General features: G+C 36.1%; 1 protein-coding gene and 1 long non-coding RNA gene across 4 annotated transcripts in view; one reads left to right on the top strand and one right to left on the bottom strand.

Annotated features, from left to right (window-relative positions):
• Nucleotides 1-19918, bottom strand: part of NKAIN2 (sodium/potassium transporting ATPase interacting 2) — a 980716-nt gene that overhangs the window by 749312 nt on the left and 211486 nt on the right. The window lies entirely within an intron of this gene.
• Nucleotides 5751-11122, top strand: LOC122220353. Its single transcript, XR_006202813.1, has 2 exons — nt 5751-6058; nt 10801-11122. It is a non-coding gene; the product is annotated as an uncharacterized LOC122220353 (long non-coding RNA).

The raw sequence follows: 19918 nt of genomic DNA, 5'->3' as shown, positions 1-19918 counted from the left end.
GAAACCAAAATAGATATATAAGAGAGAGATTAGCTGATGAACTGCTCATTTAGTTCCCTCAATAAAAGATAAGTATCTGTTATAGTCAGTGAAAAAGGAGAGAAAAGGTTCTTCTCTAGAGAAACTATCCCCTTAGGCTGGGTGTAAAGGCACTATTTTCACATTTAAACAAACACAGTATAAAAATATTTGGACTAGACTATAGAGAAGTTGCGAGAAGAACAGCAACTAGGAGAATCTACAGTCTCCCTTAAATTTCAGCAAGGGGTAGGGTGAAACAAGTAAAAATATTCTTAGTCAAGTTGAATGGGAAAATATGTGTGTATGAAACCAAAATACATCACTCAAAGGCCATACAAGTTTGTAAACATTAAAACAGGTGAAGTCAAGATCATGTTCCCAGTACCAATACTCTAAATAAAAGATTTTCTACTGGAAGGTGTGGCCTTGGGAAAATCCTACCTTCCAGATACAATGTGGGGTTTGTGGCTATTGCATCAAAGATACTATGGATATAACATGTGGGCTGAGGTACAACAGAGAATTCTTAATTACACAGTATCTACAAGATATCAATCTTAAAAGACAATATTCATTATTTATTCTTTTAATACTAAGTAATTCTGAGGTGTTTTTATATTATCACAATGGCACACTTTTCAAAACATTTCTCGCATCTTTGTCATTTTCCCTCCAGCATTGCCATCAAACATTGCTGTTGACAGTTACTTTGGGACATTCGGCCTGTCCTTTCTTCTAGCACAGAGGAACCCTGCATGTTATTTCTAAATCACAAGCAGTACTAAGATACAGTGAGTTTACCATCTTGATAAATACTAGCATCAAAAATGCAGTCTTGAATTTCTTGCACACAATGTCAAATAAAAAATGTTCTACTATTGGGGCACCTGAGTGGCTCGGTCAGATGAATATCTGACTCCTGATTTTGGCTCAGGTCATGATCTCACAGTTCATGGGTTCCAGCCCCACGTGGGGCTCCACAGTGACAGATCCTGCTTGGGATTCTCCATCTCCCTCTCTCTCTGTCCCTCCCTCCCTCACTCACACTTTCTCTCAAAATAAATAAACTTTTTAAAAATGTTCTATTATTACTTAAAAGTATGGCAAGGTTTGCATGGTGGCAAGTAGGCTGTGGGGCATTTGTGGGAGAAGGAGCATGAGTCCATCACAGAGGTGGGAATGAAAATAAAAACACTGGGTGGTAGTTACTAAGCCCTTGTGTATCAGTTGCTATTATTTAGACCAAGTCCTAGACAAAGCAAAAGGGCACAGGGATGAAGTGACTTGCACAGAATCACATAGCAAGTGGGGTAGCTGGGAAAAGAGCAGTGAGTGTCTGAAGAAATAAGCATGGGGAAACTGGAGGAAAGTGGCTCGGGATAATTTTGAGGGGAGATCATGCAGGGCCCTGAATGCTAGGATAAGATGAAGATAGTACTTTTATTGTATAGGTACTAAAAAAATATTAAACATTTGCTTGTGCAAGCTAAGGAAAAGAAGGTATGCCTCAAGATAAATGTGCTATATGCAAAAAATGCGCTATAATTTAACATCAAGGCTTTCTTAGCCCATGTGAGTGTTCTTAAACCCGTAATTTAAACATTCATTTATGGTCAAAATATTGATTTTATTTTGAAAAGATCAAACCCTAAATTATGAACAATAATTTTATAGCTAACTTCCACTTCAGGTGTTTGTAGCCTCTTGCAGAAAAGGCCCAATGTCATCATTTTCTTACATTTCTATAGATTTGAATCATTATAAGTATTTATGAGAAAGTAGTATTAGTTAAGTGTCTTCACGTATTTGTGGTCACTATTGGGGGTTCTATCCTTTTATCAGAAAGCTCTTCTTAGAGATAATATAGTGGAGATAGATCCTCCCAGACCTCTTTCTAAGAAACAGTGATCCCAGAACTCTTTCTAAATAGCAGTGATTAGAAAAAGGGGTCATGGGAATTTGAATATGGCTAATTAACACAAAACCTCACACAACTGCTGGAGAACTTGATCACAGTGGGTCAGTAACACCTTATCCAAAAATGTACATAGCACATACTGTTATCAAAACACAAACTTCAAACCTCAGTCGTGAAAAAAATATTTTCCTTTTATAAGTATAATACTCTATCCCTAGAAAAACATTTTTATTACTACTATATCAACAGAGGGGTATATACAATTAAGCTGGAAAAAAGGTTCCTATCCATTAATGTTACTTTTAAAAATTCCAGATCAGCCATTAGACAATCAAGAGTAGCAATGCTAAAACCATTTTTCAAGAATACTATGCATTCAGTTGCATTATTTCTGTTTCCCTGACAACCTGCCAGCATTCATGACCCAACCAAATTCCCAACAGTGTTACAGAACAGGCTTTTAATAATGCAAAGGCCTTTCTTTCTTTTGATGGGATGTTCTCTTTGTGAGAATGGAATCACCCATCAACAATCTGCTCATCAATTTTCCTTTCAATGTCCCAAATGTGATTTAACCTTTGTTAACTAATTCTCAAATTATTTTACACCGGATGAGAGTTAGAAAGTACATTTATAACTGTGGTACAATGGATGTCCAAGGGCTCTGAATAAGCAGCCGCTTAAAACACACTGATTGGCTTTCTTTCACCTACTCGTATATTGCTAATCTATTTTAAATAATATCTTCTAAGTGTTATGACTAATAAGAGAAGGGTAAAATAATCTTTACTGAGATTTTTCTATCATGTATTTAAAAACTTAACTGGTTTTTACATAATCATCCAAGTTATTTTAAGACATTAATGCAACACATTTAACTCTACATAATAGAGCACTAATTTTCATCCTTTCTCAAGTCCCTGAAACCAGACAATATGCTATTCCTGAATACTTGTAAATGGCTAATGCATCAAGTAATTTAATGTTTTTTTTTATTTTTTAATTTTTTTTTGCCTTTTTATATTGTGAATCACTTGCCTTTCTATTCCCTACATTTTTCCTGAAAGAAAGAGAAACATGCTTGATATCCTTTAGCTCAGAATCTTATATAAGAAAGTGTCTACCACACTAGCAATAGGCAGAGTGGTTCAGTTTACCAAAACACGTAGGCTGGGCATTGTTAATCAATGGCATTTTACTGATTTTTTTTTTTCTGAAGAATCAACTAACACATAAAGTATTATATACAAAAATAGGGCAACAGGCAAGCAAACATTACCAGAAAGGAGATAATGTTCTACTATGGCTATATAACCTTCATTAGTTTGCAGCCATGACAATACAATGAAGGAATAGCTAAGGAGATATATTTTTCAAATAAATCATGCCTTTGAATGTTCTGATTTTTAAATTTTTATTTTTTAACTAGGAAAAAAATCAAATGATGTTAAATGTGTTCTTATTCCACAATTCACTAATATTGCAATCCTGATCACTTTACATTGCTTTTGTAGTCTCTGCCCTGGAATAGTGCCTTTCCCCTTAGGCTTTTAATGAATATTCAGTATGAATGAGTTATCTACTTACCTACTTACTTGTGTTAAAGAGTAAAAATGACAACAAACTGGAAGGTATGTAGAAAGATTACTTTCACTAAAAGAAGTTCTAAAATTCCACAGGTAGATCATCAATTTCTTCCTAAAGACTTTTAAAAACATGGGCCCAACACTATTTAAAGACAGGTTAGTGAAGATCATAGGGGAATGATGACTTCCTGGTCATCTCTTGTTGTCCTGAAACATATTTCAGTATAGTAATATTGGCCATCTAGAAATCTGAACATTTGGCATTATATTTGTGCTTCATCAGTCTTTGTTACTTTGTTTAAATCCGACCACATCTATCTACCCCTACCCACCTTTCAGCTTCATCTTTTGTTCTGCTTTTTCCTGAAAAAAATTTAAACTACCACTTTGCATTCTGGCTTCCTGCCAGCTCTGTCGCAACATACATTGAAGAATCTGGTTGGTTTCTCTTAAGGAATACACAACAACATCTATGTGGCTAACAATCGCTTCAATGGAGCAGGTGGCTCTTCTCCATTGTGGGTAGTAGTAGTGTTGACTTCCAGTTTAGTTTAGTTGAATAAAGATTTAATGAGCACTGAATTCATTCCAGGCACTAAGCTGGGCTTGGAGAGTACAGAAATTCATCAGAATATGTTCATGCATCCTATGTAATGTATATGAAGTTGTCTGACCCCAAGGCTGGTTTTGACAGCTAACAGAGTTACTTCTTTATTGGTATCTCATCTTAAGTGAGATCGATTTCTAAAGAAAGCACATTTGGTACATTCCTTAAATTCCTTAAATCATCCATGAAAGCCAGTATATATCTTGCACACTAATGCTGTCCTAACGATTTGCATTCAGTGAGAACCACCGAGTAAGACTCAAGAATCAAAAACAAGTTTTTGTGGAAATGACCATATAGTCAACATTTTAGGTTCACAATTAAATTATCAAGTGAGCAGGAAATGAAAGATTTTTAAAGAATCCCTACTTATAACCATGTTTACTTGATTATACTTTAATACAAAACCTCACTTTAACTTAAACAAAGCTTTATTTTTGTAAGGTTTAAACATGATAATATATTTTAAAGCATGGAGTTAAGGTCTGGTACACAGTAGCTACCAATAAATGTTCGCTGGATTTGATCTAAATTTTTATCAGATCTGCAATGCTGAAAAATATAGAGAACCGGCCATGTGCTTCTTTGTCTTCCTAAACTAGTGTCACTTACTGGGACCCCACTTAATAACCATCATTCTCAGCTCTGAATGCAATAAGTCAAGTCTTTCACTCTTCATTGTTAGATTCTGAAATTGGCATCTTACATTAAATGTGAATATGATGTAACCAACTGCATGCAAAGAAGAAAAATGCTACAGAGATTCAAAGAAGAGGATTTTAGGCTAGACTGAGACCTCAGTGAAGGTTTTAAAGACTGAATGAGGCATACATAGAATCTTAAAGGATGTATATGTTAGACTGGTAAAAAAAGGAAGGAGAAGGTATTCTACATAGTGCTAACAGTAAAGCTATCAAGTCGTGAAACGTCACGGTTTGTGCAGAGAACCAGTACATCTTCCAGTGCCATTCCAGCCTAACTGAAATCCAAAGATATCGTTAGGTAAGAATTGGATAATGGGGAACTCTATGTTCTATGCCTTTATTGGCCTTTATTCTATAGGTATTTGAGGGGCATTTAAATATTTTAATTAGGTGAATAGCATGGTTACATTTTCGTTTAAGGTATATTTTTCTTTACTTGCAGCAAAGAGTACAAGGGCAATAGAATGAAAAGTTAAGCCCCTAGGCAGGAGGTTACAAACCTTAACTTAGGGTAGTGGTAGAAAGATACAGAGAGGGAGAACAGAATTAAGAGCTACTGGGAGTTCATTTGAAACCCAACAGTTGGTTCATTTGGGGTGAAGGCAATGGTTGAAATAAAGAGTGACAGCTAACGCTTATGTCTAGTTGATCCAGGCTTGACTAGAAGATGACCAGATCCTCTGAAGAGTAGAATATAGGAGGCGTGAATGTTACATATGTGTTTCCTGTGGGTTATGTGGGAACATATGGCCACCAGGAATTTTGATATACAAGACTAAATAAATACCACAAGAGGCTAAGGTAGAGGATATAGACTTGAGGGTCTTTAAACCATAATAATGAAATCCCTAAGAAAGACTGACAGATGACATGTAGAGAGTAAGACCCAGTATAGGTCAAAGACATCCCAGAGAAAACAACCGTCAAGGGCAGCTCATGAGTCATCAAAAGACAATCAAGAAGAGAAATGAAGAGACAACAGGAGGAAGCAGAGGAAGAGTACGAACCATGAACCCAGTGGCAGGAAGATCAAAGCTGAATGGCAAAGCCTCCAGATTACCAAAGATTTGCCAACACAGCTGCTGCAGCAGTAGACACAGAAGGCAGGTCACAATGGGTGAAGCCATGACAATGAAGTGGGGAATTTGGGACAGCTAGTGGAGACACTCTTTCAAGAAGTTGAACTGAGGGAAGAATGGATGAAGGGACAGTAACTAACAAGGTGGGCTCAAGGCGTGCTGTGTTTCAGGATGGGAGTGTTTAACATGCTGATAGGAAATGGATAAGAAACGAGTCTGTGTGTGCTGACACTGATCAGTATTAGCTGTCTGAACACAAGGTCAGGAAAAACTAGGATGCTTAGAAAGTCAGTGAGTGGGGGAGGGGGGCAGTGATTGATGAGGAGTGTGTGCTAAGAGTAGGAGAGGGGATAGTGGCATGGATATCCTAGATGTGCCATTCCTTTATAGCTTTACCCCAAAAATCTAGGGTTATTCACAGATAAGTTGCACATCAAACATGTTCTTAGACATTATAGCTTTCTGATTAGTGAAGGAAAGGAGAATTGAAGAACAAGGTATTCTTGGGAAGGAGTTAACTGAACAATCAACTGAGCTGCTATAGAAATAAGCTTCCCCAGGATTCACTAAATTGGTTACTAGAATAATAAAGAAACAAGCAAATATAAAGGCATTATTTTACTAATTAGCAATGTATTTGAAGGACTGACCTTCAAAAAAAAAAAAAAACAGCAAGAAAAGGGACACCTGGGTGGCTCAGTTGGTTAAGCATCTGACTTCAGCTCAGGTCATGATCTCACAGTTCATGTGTTCCAGCCCCACATCGGGCTCTGCTGACAGCTTGGAACCTGGGGCCTGCTTTGGAGTCTGTGCCTCCCTCTCTCTCTACCCCTCCCCTGCTCATGCTCTATCTCTCTGTCTCTCAAAAAATAAATAAATAAATGTTAATTTTTTAATAGCAAAAAAGAGAGAGAGAGCGAGCACTACCACTCCCTAAGGACATTCATTTTTTCTGGGGTTTTTGCATCATTCACTTATTGGATCATGTCTAGACTTCACTGCAAGAATCTGGGAGGGATTCTTTATGCTGTTGTGACATCGCTGTTTCTCTAGAGTTATGACTTCCTTGAGCTGGGACAACAACAGGTCCTCATGCATCACAGATCTCAATCTCCTACTGCATCAAGTGCATGTCCCAGCCCATCAATACATAGGATCTGTGAGGTGAGCACTGGAAAAAATGACAGCTACCTCAAATCCTTAAACCTCAGAAACAAAGAAATAGATAGAAAATGGGTATGCATTAGTCACTTGAAAGCAGAATCCTTATCAAGAAATTTTCCTTGAATTAAAAAAAAACAACAAATTTCCCTGTACTCTAGATCTACTATACACACAGTTACAAGGCAGGTTCTCTTTAACACAGGCCATTTAGAAAATGGATGCAGACTAGTAATGAATTATCATAAAATATACTTGAATAATTAGAAAAAGCACTCTGTTGAAGTGGCAGAGTTGTAATTTTTTTATTTTCGTAATTATTTGATAATCAGGTATAATAGCACATAAAGAGTTGATTATCTTAAAGCCTGCTTTATCTAAGATTGATGATTTCAATATAAAAGTCAATGACTGTATATTAAACAAGTCCATATGTTATCTCCTTGCGTTAATTTCTTAAGTATTCATTTTGTTTTTCCCCTTTTCAAAAAAAAATTTTAATGTCTGTTTATTTTTGAGAGAGAGAGAAAGAGACAGAGCATAAACAGGGGAGGAGCAGACACAGAATCTGAAGCAGGATCCAGGCTCTGAGCTGTCAGCACAGAGCCTGATGCAGGGATGGAACGCACAAGCCATGAGATCATGACCTGAGCCAGAGTCGGACGCTTAACCGACTGAGCCACCCAGGCTCTTGTTTTTCCCCTTTATTTTTAAAAAATGCATTCTCAGGTGGTAAAGGACTTGTTTGGACTACACAATAAAGCATTGGGAAGTGCTCACCTTCAACAGGTGTTCTAGGGTTCCCTTCATATATTCTCTTTCATTGTCTATCATTTTACAAAAGCCATTCAATGTTAAAACACAAGTGACCTAGATGGATACACTCTTATACCTAGTAAATTTTTTGAGAGCGAATCTGAAAGGATTAGATTTAATATACATACTAAGTGAGGTGTTTAGCACTTCCTGAATTGAAGAAATATTGACTAAAATAAATGATACATCATACACACACACACACACACACACACACACACACACACACACAAAGACAGAAAATGTGAAACTTTCTTCTTGTACTAAAAGTCGTTTGGACACCATTTGAGTGCAGGACATGATTCCTCTCACTGACAAATCACCACTATCCCATTTTTTACAAATTATACTCTGTAATTCCAATTTTTAAATCTGAAACATTTTAATTGTTTCCTAACAATTCTTAAGGATGGTACACTTTTTTTTTCTATTACATCCCTAAACATGAATTTCAGATGGCTTTTCTATATCAATCCTTTCCTTATCCCATCTGGCACTCCACTAATAGAGGTTGCTTCTTAACTCTGGAAGCCACACTTCTTAATTTTCCTCGGTATTGCCTAGCCCAAATCCCTCACCTATTTGGCTTTACATTTTGTAACGTTTCAGTTGCAAAAATGTAATAGGAACATGTAAGTGTCTTCTTTGAGGGCACAGTGCTTGGCAAAATAGCATCTGCATTTTAGCAGAAGTAATGAAAAAATCAATTTAAAGTTAATCTATCCTGCAATAATGAGAAATTCTCTGCAATCTCAAATTCTTTAAAATATATTACTGATAATGCTAGCATTCTTAAATAATGTAACAATGTATTAATAACATCAATGAGCTAATATTTCAAAGATACATATGGATACAAAAATGAACGAAAGTACACTTAAAAAGACATAAGGCACAGCACAGGAACATTTAATATTTGAAAGGTGGAAGGGGATTACTAAATTAAGTGATAAGGGGTAAACACTCTGAAAAATAAAGAACTAACAGCATGCCAGCAAACTGGAGAAAACATAAATAGAAAAAGAGTAGTTAGGAAAAGGTGAGCCATAAAGGTGAGAAAGAAAAGCAAGCAATCAGAATATCATTTGGAATATGGCTATGTATGAGTACATGCATGTATATACTCATACATATACACGTATGCCCATTATATAATACACACATATACATTTTGTAACAGGTACACATATATACATAACACATGTATATATGTACACACGTGTATATACACACACATTTCTAACATAAACATGTGTATGTGTGTATATATACATATATACATGCATACGTATATACATATGTGTGTGTAGATACACACACACACACACACACACACACACATATATATATTTGCTAATATATATGTATGGGCAGCGAAACCCCTAGAGCTGCCTCAGGTATAATAACTGTGTCTGTTTTCCTTTCAAACTCCACTGACCTAAAAACCTCCCCCTCTGCTCCCAGGAATTCATGCAAGTCATTCACACTCTGAAGCCTGTGGGAGGGCAAAGGAAAGAAAGGATGGGCAAATTAGCTATAATTGGATCTTATTAACTTAGTCATTTAAATTGCTAATCTGTTTCCAAGTAGGCTCATTTGTAGATAACTCATCTTTAGCTGACTGAACTTGGATTTCTAACCCCAGCTTGTAATTGAAAAAGAATGGAATATGTTGTCATTTATCCTATTATTTCATTTTAAAAACACATGGTCAAAAATGTCTACACTCACTAAAATTGGAAATCCATTCCTTCCGTCCACCTAAAGATTATGATTATGATAGGACTAGATTTTACATGTAGTCAATGAACTTCCATAGAAATCTCATGAAAACCTAGATGTAATTAAAAGGTAGTAAACATTGGGGAAAAGGGGAGAATTCCCAAATAAGTTCTTCAGCAAAGAAGTATAAAATATGTGCCTGTACAGCAAACCTATAAATCAAAAAGTTTAAGAATTACTTTTTTTTCTTTAAGAAACCTTTATGTGATTCAAAATTCCATAAAAAAATGTAAGGTTGAAGAGTATAAAACTTTCTTCTCTTTCTGGATCAGTTCTAGAAAAGAAAATTTCTGATGATGAGAGGATAGTATTCATAGTATATAGTATTGAAATACTGCGATGGGGCCATCTGGGTGGCTCAGTCAGTTAAGCATCTGAGTCTTGATTTCCACTCAGGTCATGATCTCATGTTTTGTGAGACTGACCCTCGCATCAGGCTCTGCACTGACAGTGTGAACCCTGCTTGGAATTCTCTCTGCCCCTCCCCTGTTCATTCTCATTCTCATTCTCTCTCTCTCTCTCTCTCTCTCTCTCTCTCTCTCTCTCTCTCCCCCCCCCCCCAAAAATAACTAAATAAACTTGAAAAAGAAATATTGAGAGATGTAATATGGCAAATATAGGTTATAAAGATTGAAATGACATAGATAATAATTCTGAATAGACTTTAAGCTTATGAGAGGAAAGATGGTCTTTTTTTTTTCCATCCTCAGGACTAATTGTATCTAAAATATAGTAGGCACTCAAGTATTGGCTGAATGAATGCTCTTAAATTAATTCATTTAATAGTCAATATAAATATCTTTATGTTTATCTACCTTCCTTCAAAAGATTAAATATCTTCTTATATAAGAACATACCATATATATACATATATCAAGTCCTTTCCTGAAATATATAGAAGTGGCAGGAAACTTAACATTTTATTTTACTTCTATTTTAGCCTATTCTGAAGACACAAACACAAAAGTTAGAACACTAGGGAGTGTTGTCCCTGATCTCAAGTTTTAAATAGCTTGCATAGAAAGAAATGATGCCAAAATAATGAATCCAATAAAAAGTCTCAAAACTCTGTTCTGATATTAATATGCAAACGACATTGATCAATGATATCTATTAATTTTTTCAGGAAAAACATTACTTCTTCACCAAGAGAGAATGACCCATTTTCACCTTGGCTTTTGGAAATACAAAGAACAAGTATGGCCAGTATGGGTACAGATGTATACCTCACAGGATCGCAGGGAAAAAAAGTCATCTCTGCTTCCTACTGCCTTCTCTATTCAAGTATTGTGAAGAGGGAGAGAGAATTCACTCAAAGTAATGATTCTTCAGGCTGAAGTGAACAATAATGTTAAAGAGAATGAATGAATAAGCAATAAGATAGATGCCTATCTTCCATAGCACCTAGACTATTCAAGTTGACTAATAAAAATAGTCACTAAAAATTATACTTTAATGACTTCCATTGAACATTTTTTCATCAGAATGCATTTCAATCTAGATGTAATATTTTTAATGTGTTTTAGAAGTCTGTTTAGTTATAATGAAAAAAAAGTGGGTATCCTCAACAAGGGGAAGGTAAGGGGTAACTGATTTTTTACTGTGATCATGCTAAGAATTGGTTAAGAATTTTAGATACTATTAATGCATTAATTTATCTAAATGCAGATGACAAAACAACTAAATTTCCATACCTGAGATACACAGTTCTCTCCAAATAGACACCCTTATATTTACAGTTATCTAAAATATTTATCGCTTCTGTGAGATTATCTAGAACATTTACTAAGTTTTTACTAAGATACAAAACTGATGACATCAGGTACAGGAAACCAAGAAGAGTTTATTACTATAGAAAACTGACTCATAAAGACTTAGAAGAAAATCTGATTTTGAACCTGACAATTCAAATTGAACTTCAAGATCAAAGACCCTTAAAACAAAATTTCACAGATTTTCATGATTCAAATGCCAAATAACATTTTAATTTACTTCAGTATGCTTGCTTTCCACCCCCACAGTGAAGGAGGCAGGAATTAGGCTCTGAAAAGTCAAGCCAATCTCACTTTAAATTATTGTATTTTAAGAGTTGCACATTAAGATAGGAATGTTAAAGGAAAAAAAAAAACATGCACTAATTGGTTACATTTTAAGGCGGTGAGAAACTGTACAAGAGTGGGTCGGTGTGATGTTTTGACAGGCATGTTGACAGTCTGGGGGTGTCTAACTCGAACCCAGCATCGGGCATTTGCAGCAGGGCAGACCTGGGTTCAAATACTTACTCCTAACACCTACGTTAGGCAGGCCAACGTAATTAAAATCTCTGGTCTTTGTTATTTCTCTTACTTTGCAATAAAAACACCAACCTCACACAGTTGCTGTTGAGACCATAACAGAAAAGGAGATAAAGGATTAAAAACTGTACCGGGAGCAAAACAGATGACCCATAAGTCATCCTTATAGTTGAGAGGGGGTCATTGCTCCTGTCAGGCTGGCTAATGTATGTACATAGTCAAGGCCTGTGGTCTAGGAAGCAGCTTCGGAGACAGTGAAATTGTTTGAGGGAAGAAAGTTGGGCAAAGAAAATATCAAAGCCAAGTTAAAAAGGTAATTTCAGCTTCTTCAAAACTGATTAGCATTGTGGACTGTGGCATCAGTCTATTTTAAGTAAAACTGATCACTGCTTTCGGGGAAAGCATGCACTAAACTGCCAAGGTAATCAAGGTGCATCAAGCACTGTATATAAATGCTTTTTTTTTTAATTCGAGCAAGTCAGATTATGTTTATAATTAACTCATTCTTGACAGTATGATTTGTTGATGCTTGAACAAATTTCCTCAGGACTTTTAATTATGCAAATATTACAATAAAATCTGCCCATGATTCCTTGGTCTTTTATTAATACTGACAAAGGAACATTTGCTTTCTTTGCACACATAATCCTCTCCAGAGAGAAGTCTTATATTAGCAATTTTATCCTATTTATTAAGTGGTAAGTAATATTCCCCAAACTGTTACCTTAAAATTTAAGTTATAAAATTTTAAATGTAAAAATTGGAAAAGATCTAAATAGTTTTCCTGCAGCTTTTTAAAATTCGCAATGTATTCTAAAAATTAATCATTGAATCCACAGATCACAAGTGAAAATATCTAGAAAGAAAAAAAATTATAAACCAGAAAGATACAAGATGGGGATTAGAGGAACTTTAGCAGCGTAGGTTGATTGCACACTGAGGGTTGGTGGTGGAGAAAAAAAGAATGAGAAAAAGAGAGAGAAAGAAAAGGGAAGTCTGCAAGGTGTATTCTAGGAGAGAATTCTACTAATCACATCAATCCCTAGTGCTGATCACCGTAGATGGGTAGAATATCCCCCAGGGCACTTAAGGGTTGGACTAAAACTACATCCAGTTCGGTAATTCAAAGGAAGAGCTCATAAATACTGATTGTTATATGAGATGCATAGAATGAAATGAACTGAACTTCTTCAGACTGATGTATGTTATCAAAGGAGATGTTATCGTTACTAATGACCCAGTCACAGCTAATGATTTTATGGCTAACCAGAGGCCTGAGTAGTTATGCTAAACTTACAGAACAGCTTTGCAGCACGTCATGGTGGTTTTTATTCTCAGCTGAACCATTTAAAATGTGGTTCTTTTAATGAGCTATGAAATGATCCAATAAGATCCTCTCAAGCATGAGGCACACTGTGTGACTTCCTGGTGATGGGATTTAGAAGCCAGGACTCAATTTGAACATTTAAAGGAATGAGAAATTAAAACTTAAACTCTATTAAAAAAAACCATCAAATATTGATAAATATAATTTGGAGAAAGAAGGAAAAGTTCACTGTATCTCTTTTTAAGAGCAAAGAAAATTTTTGAAAGAAGATTCTGGCCAAAACTGGTGATGGTTCCATCTCTAAAACATTCATGGACAAAGGAAAGAGGATTAAATACAGTCGGTTATTACACCAATCAGAATTTACACTCAAGAGAAGGAAAGTATTCCTTTCCTTAAGCTGTAGAAACCCAAATATAATATGCATTCTATAGGCAAAGAAAACAGGAGAAATGGTTTTGGCAGGCTGCATATACCTTCACATTCTGCTAGTCATGTTCCAAGTTAAAATTTCCTTGAAGACAGTCTGATAACATGAATTTAAGTCCTTCAAATTACATATATCATATTGGAATAGGAAATTTATTTTGAAAAATTTTACAAGATAATAATCAGAGAAAGTACAAAAAAATATTCCTATAAGACCATGATTTCAAGAATACTTAAAATACCACAAATATCCATTAGCAGAAGCTATGTTAAACAAATAATGGAATGTTTATATGGTTGAGTATGCAGCCTTTCAAAACAATGACAAAAAGGACAAAAACGTTGATAGTTTGTTAAACAGGCATACTAAAACTTCCTTTTATGTCAATGTGTGCTCTCAAACAAAAATCTAAGATGTTTGATAATAAAATGTTAACATCAAGAGTAATTGTTATTTTCTTATATAGATTTTTATTTTCTAGAGTATCTTAATAAATTATACATTTTAATTAGGTAAAAATCTGAGAAGGAGGAAGGAAAGAAACTTCTAAATATTAAAAGGCAACAAACATAATTTTTATAATAACAATATTGAAAACAGTGTTAGTGTCCAACACTAGAAGCCTTATTGGGAAATCTAAAGTATGTTTATTGACCTAGAAAGATGGTTACAACATACCGCTGAGTGAAGGAATAAGTTATAACATACATTTGATTGGAACAAGTAAATTACAATACTGCACATATTTTGTATACTGCCATTTTTAAAAATTTTTTAATATTTATTTTTCAGAGAGACAGAGACAGAGTGTAAGCAGGAGGGGGCAGAGAGAGAGGGAGACACAGAATCTGAAGCAGGCCCCAGGCTCCCAGCTGTCAGCGCAGAGCCCAATGTGGGGCTTGAACTCACAGACCATGAGATAATGACCTGAGCCAAAGTTGGATGCCCGACCGACTGAGCCACCCAGGCATCCCTGTATATTGCCTTTTTTGTTTATATAAGTAAACATGCTTATTGATCTATCCTAAGACCAACAAAGATTCCCTGGACCACAATTAAGTGATAAGTAGGGCTGCATTCCTTTTTGGACACTCAGAGACACTTTTCTGGCTTCTAGAAGCCACCTGCATCCACTGGCTTGAGACCCCTCTTTTATCTAAGCTAACAAGGTTGCATCCCTCTAACCTTTTTTCTATGACTGTGTTGGTCTCTAACCTTAGACAGGAAAGGTTCACTGCTCTTAGTTCTCATATGTTTACACTAGGCCCATCTGAATAATTTTCCCATCTATAGTTCCAGAACCTTCATCACACCATGAATTCCCCTCTGCCATATAGTCAGTTTCCAGAGATCAGTGAATGGACAGTCTTTGATAGACTGTTTTTCTGCCTACCACACAAATTATCAGGGATTCCTGTTTTCACTCTGGTCTTTACTAACGAAACTTTAATTTACAATGAAAACAACTCATTCAGCATGTCCTCACCTTCTTTCACCTTAGATTTCTCATATCTTAACATAAATGACATGAAAAATGATGAGCATATCTATGTAAACCTTGAAACTATCAAAACTTCTGGACAAGAAACAGAAGATAAAACTTTTGTAATTCTGCGTTAGACAAAGATTTCTTGAATAGTAAAATGAAATCTATAAAGAAAAAATAGGTAATGGTACTTCAGGATTAAATACTTGTTTTTATGGGATACCTGGGTGGCTCAGTCAGTTAAGCGTCCGACTTCGGCTCAGGTCATGATCTCACGGTTGGTGAGTTCAAGCCCGGCGTTGAACTCTGTGCTGACAGCTCAGAGCCTGGAGCCTGCTTTGGATTCTGTGTCTCTCTCTCTCTCTCTCTCTCTCTCTGCTTCTCTCTCTCTCTCTCAAAAATAAACATTAAAGATTTTTTTAAAATAAATACTTGCTTTTATGAACACCATTCAAAGAATAAAAAGAAACAGACTCAGATCCTATTTTCAAATGTATTTCATAAAAGACATGTCAAACACATAAAGAACACTAAGTTTTATAATAAAACAAAATTTCTAATTAAAAATGGAAAAAATATTTTAATAGATGATTCACCAAAAAAGTTATACAGCAAGAATCACATAAGAGATGTTCAACCTCAGGGAAATGCAAACGAAACCACAATAAGATACCACTACATACCTATTTCAATGGCTAAAATTAACAAGACTGAACATCTCAAGTGTTGGCAAGGAGGCAGAGTAACTAAAACTCTCATGCACTACTGGAGGGATTATAAAATGTTACAGTCACTTTGAAAAGCAGTGTGATGGTTTCATCAAAAGTAAAACATACATCTACCATAAGACCTAGCCTTTCATTCCAAGGTATTTACTCAAGAGAAAGAAAAGCATACATCCATATGAAGAATTATACAAATACACATTAAAGCTTAGTTTTGTTTTGTCTTTAATGCTCAAACTGAAAACAACCCAAATGTCTATAAATGGAATACTATTTAGCAATGAAGAGAAATGAACCATTAATATGCACAAAATAAAAGTGGCTCTTAAATTGTTATGCCAAGTAAAGGAAGACAAAAGAAACAGCAGTATTATATGATTCTACTTATATAAAATTCTAGAAAATGGAAAGTAATCTATAGTGGCATAAAGGATATTAGTCATTATCTGGGGTGGGGCTTGGACAGATGAGAGGGTAGGAAAAAAAAGGGGCACAAAGAAACTTTTTGAAATGAGAAGTAGGTCTTTCATCTTGATTATGGTCATGGTTCCATATGTCATGGTATACATATGTCAAAACTTACCAGATAAGTATACTTTATGTTCATGTTACTTCATGTCAATTACACCTTAATAAATTGTTTTTAAAAATACAGGTTGTCTGTATGAATAGAAGAAAGGAGTAGGTGATGAGATGGTAAAGCTGGACAGGTAAGCTATGGCTCAGACTGCTGTACAATGCGTTACAGGTTTGAATTCTGTCCTATGTGTAATGAGGAGGCAACTGAGATTGATAAAATGGGAATGATCTGATCAGACCACTAAAAAAATATATACCTTGAAGCTAGCAGTGTGGATTGTGAACTTAGATGGCAAGAGTCTGGTGACAGGAACATACTAGTTAGAGATATTGTAAAATTCTGTAGCTAAAATCTGATCAAGGCCCAAACTAAGCTGGCCCATGAAAAACAAGGAGAGACTAATTTTATGTATAGATGTAAAGTATAAGAATTCAGTCTCTAAGAATCGATGTCCCATTAAACGTGAAGTCATTTGGAGAGAGTTACGTAAAAGATGAAGCAAGCTTGGGAGGCTCAGTACATGATGACACCACTAAGACAGAGGTATAAAACAAGTCTGAGGAAGGAAGATACTCACTTAGGTTTGAGATGTGGACTATGAGGTGCACGGAAGATAATCAGGTGGAGACTAGCAGTCAGTTGGAAACATAACTGTAGAATTTTTAAAAAGTGATATAAATTATGGAATAAATAGTTTATGATCATTCAAAATAAAAGGATGAACGGTCTCACTCACATAGAGTGTGTAAAAAAAATGCAGGAGGACTTCAGCTGGGCCTCCAGAAAATGACCTCAAAGGTGATGTGTGATTGGAGAAAGGCACTAAGAAGGATGACCAGAGAGAAAAAGAAGAACAGAAGGAGGAAGAGGTACTCAACAATGGCCAGTGTGAAGCCAAATAATTGTGAATCAAAGTCGGAGTAGATTTTAGATTCAGCAAATATGTGGTCAGTAAAGAACCTGGTGACAGCAGTTGCCACACAGCCTGTTAGCAGACTCAGGTCAAAGAGTTTAACCAATGAATTAGAATTAAGGCAGGAGTTGGGGCGCCTGGGTGGCTCAGTCGGTTAAGCGTCCGACTTCAGCTCAGGTCACGATCTCGCGGTCTGTGGGTTTGAGCCCCGCGTCGGGCTCTGGGCTGATGGCTCAGAGCCTGGAGCCTGTTTCCGATTCTGTGTCTCCCTCTCTCTCTGCCCCTCCCCATTCATGCTCTGTCTCTCTCTGTCTCAAAAATAAGTAAACGTTAAAAAAAAAAATAAAAAAAAAATAAAAAAGAATTAAGGCAGGAGAGTAGGGGGAAGTAGAGATTGTGATTAGGAATTACTCCTTAAAAATTTATCAGTAGGTAGATAAGAATTATAAAAGAAATTATATCTATTGAAAATTTAAAACTGTGCAAATAAAATAGAAAATAAAAAGACAGTCCCTGCCAATTTCTGCTTTTTTATTGAAAATCTTAAAATATTTATTTAAGCAATCTTTACACCCAGTGTGGGGCTCAAACTCATGACCCTGAGATCAAGAGTCACGTGCCCATGTGATTGAGCCAGCCAGGCACACCCACTTTCCACTTTATGCAAAAAAACACATCATAAGATAAAACCACTACAGCAACAACTATATTAGCCCATTTGATTGATCTTTTATTATGTTTCAGTCATACTCCAAGTGTGAGTGCAGGCGTGTGTGAGCGCGCGCGCGCACACACACACACACACTTTAATTTTTAAAAAGCCCCTGTGATGTACAAGCTATTAGTATCCCTATTTTACAGGGGAGAGAATTAAGGCAAAGAAATGTTACGTGCCCACAGTTAGTGATAGAGCCAGTGTATGAGCCCAGGTTACACTCTTAGCTAGGACACTGTGGTATAAATAGAACTCTGAAGGAATCCAGTATGATGCACACAACTGTCTCAATGATTTGTTCCTGAGATCATCTTTAAATGTGCAATGAAAAGCTATAAAATAATGATGTTATACAACATTATAATATAGAGGAAAAAAAGTCAAACTTCACCAAGGCCACAGCTGTGAACTACTGAAGTAGGGATTATGCAGTTACTATTACATGCTTTCCTTTACTCTGACCACCAGTAGTGAGAGTAGGGTAGACTCCTGTCAGTTAAACAATGTCCAGGGGTCACTTTGATCTGTGCTCTGGGGAGATTAAGGTCATCTTACAAAGTCCCTTCTAACTCTTCAATTCCTCAGACAGCAACCTCTCAATTAGAAGTGGGAACGGTCCACCCTGCTCAGAGGGAAAGGTCTGCTTCTCAAAGAAATTGTGCTTCCTTAAAATTTGAAGAGGAACAGGTTTTGTACTCTGGACCCTGTAAGAGGCAAAATACCCAAACTTGGGATATTCATTTAAAATCGAGACCATGGTGTCCTGCAGATGCCAATCTTTGATGCATTCTAACTTTGGAATTAAAAGGGAAGAAGGAGTATTAAGAGAGACAGATGTTCTACCTTGAATGAGAACAGAATTGTTTAAGAGATTTCATGTAGTCAGACTGTGGCAAGGTATTACTTTCTATAGAAGATTACATGACTTCATATATTCCTATTAAATCTTCTTTTTTGACTGAGTAACTTCCATTGTGATCCTTTATAATTCTATATGCTATTAAAAATAATTACTTCAGTTTGAGTATATTAGACCAGTTATTCTCAAAATTACTTGGTCTCAGAACCCTTTTACAGTGTAAGAGGGTCCAAAATAGGTTTATGTAAGTTATAGAATATTAATATTTACCACAACAGAGATAAGAAAAATTTAAACATGTATTTTTTTTGTTGTTGTTTTAGAGAGAGAGAGAGAGAGAGCATAAGCAGGGTAGAGAAGTAGAGCGAGAGAGCGAGAGCGGGACAGAGAGAGAGAGAGAGAGAGAGAGAGAGAATCTCAAGCAGGCTCCATACCCAGCATGGACCCCAATGGGGTGATCTATCCCACAACCCTGGGATCATGACCTGAGCCAAAATCAAGAGTCAGACACTCAACTGACTAAGCCACCCAGGTGCCCCAACATGTATTCCAAAACAAAAAAACATCCGTTATATATCATGTATTTAAGAAAGATATCTGTTTTCCAAAATAGAAACAAAAGACAAAAGTGTTTATATATATAGTACTGTGTGTGTGTGTGTGTGTGTGTGTGTGTGTGTGTGTAATATTTTAGCATGGCAGTCTTTATAGAGAGAAAGTCTGAGTCTCCTATTTGGTTCTCTGTTTCACGTGCCATCTTTTTTAAATATGAAATTTATTGTCAAACTGGTTTCCATACGACACCCAGTGCTCATCCCAGGTGCCCTCCTCAATGCCCATCACCCACTTTCCCCTCCATCCCACCCCCCATCAACCCTCAGTTTATTCTGTTTTTAAGATTCTCTTATGATTTGG

Source organism: Panthera leo, chromosome B2 (assembly GCF_018350215.1).
Source record: "Panthera leo isolate Ple1 chromosome B2, P.leo_Ple1_pat1.1, whole genome shotgun sequence".
In the NCBI taxonomy this organism is placed as follows: domain Eukaryota; kingdom Metazoa; phylum Chordata; class Mammalia; order Carnivora; family Felidae; genus Panthera; species Panthera leo.
The sequence above is the reverse complement of the archived record's forward strand: the minus strand, read 5'-3'. Positions and strand labels throughout refer to the sequence as shown.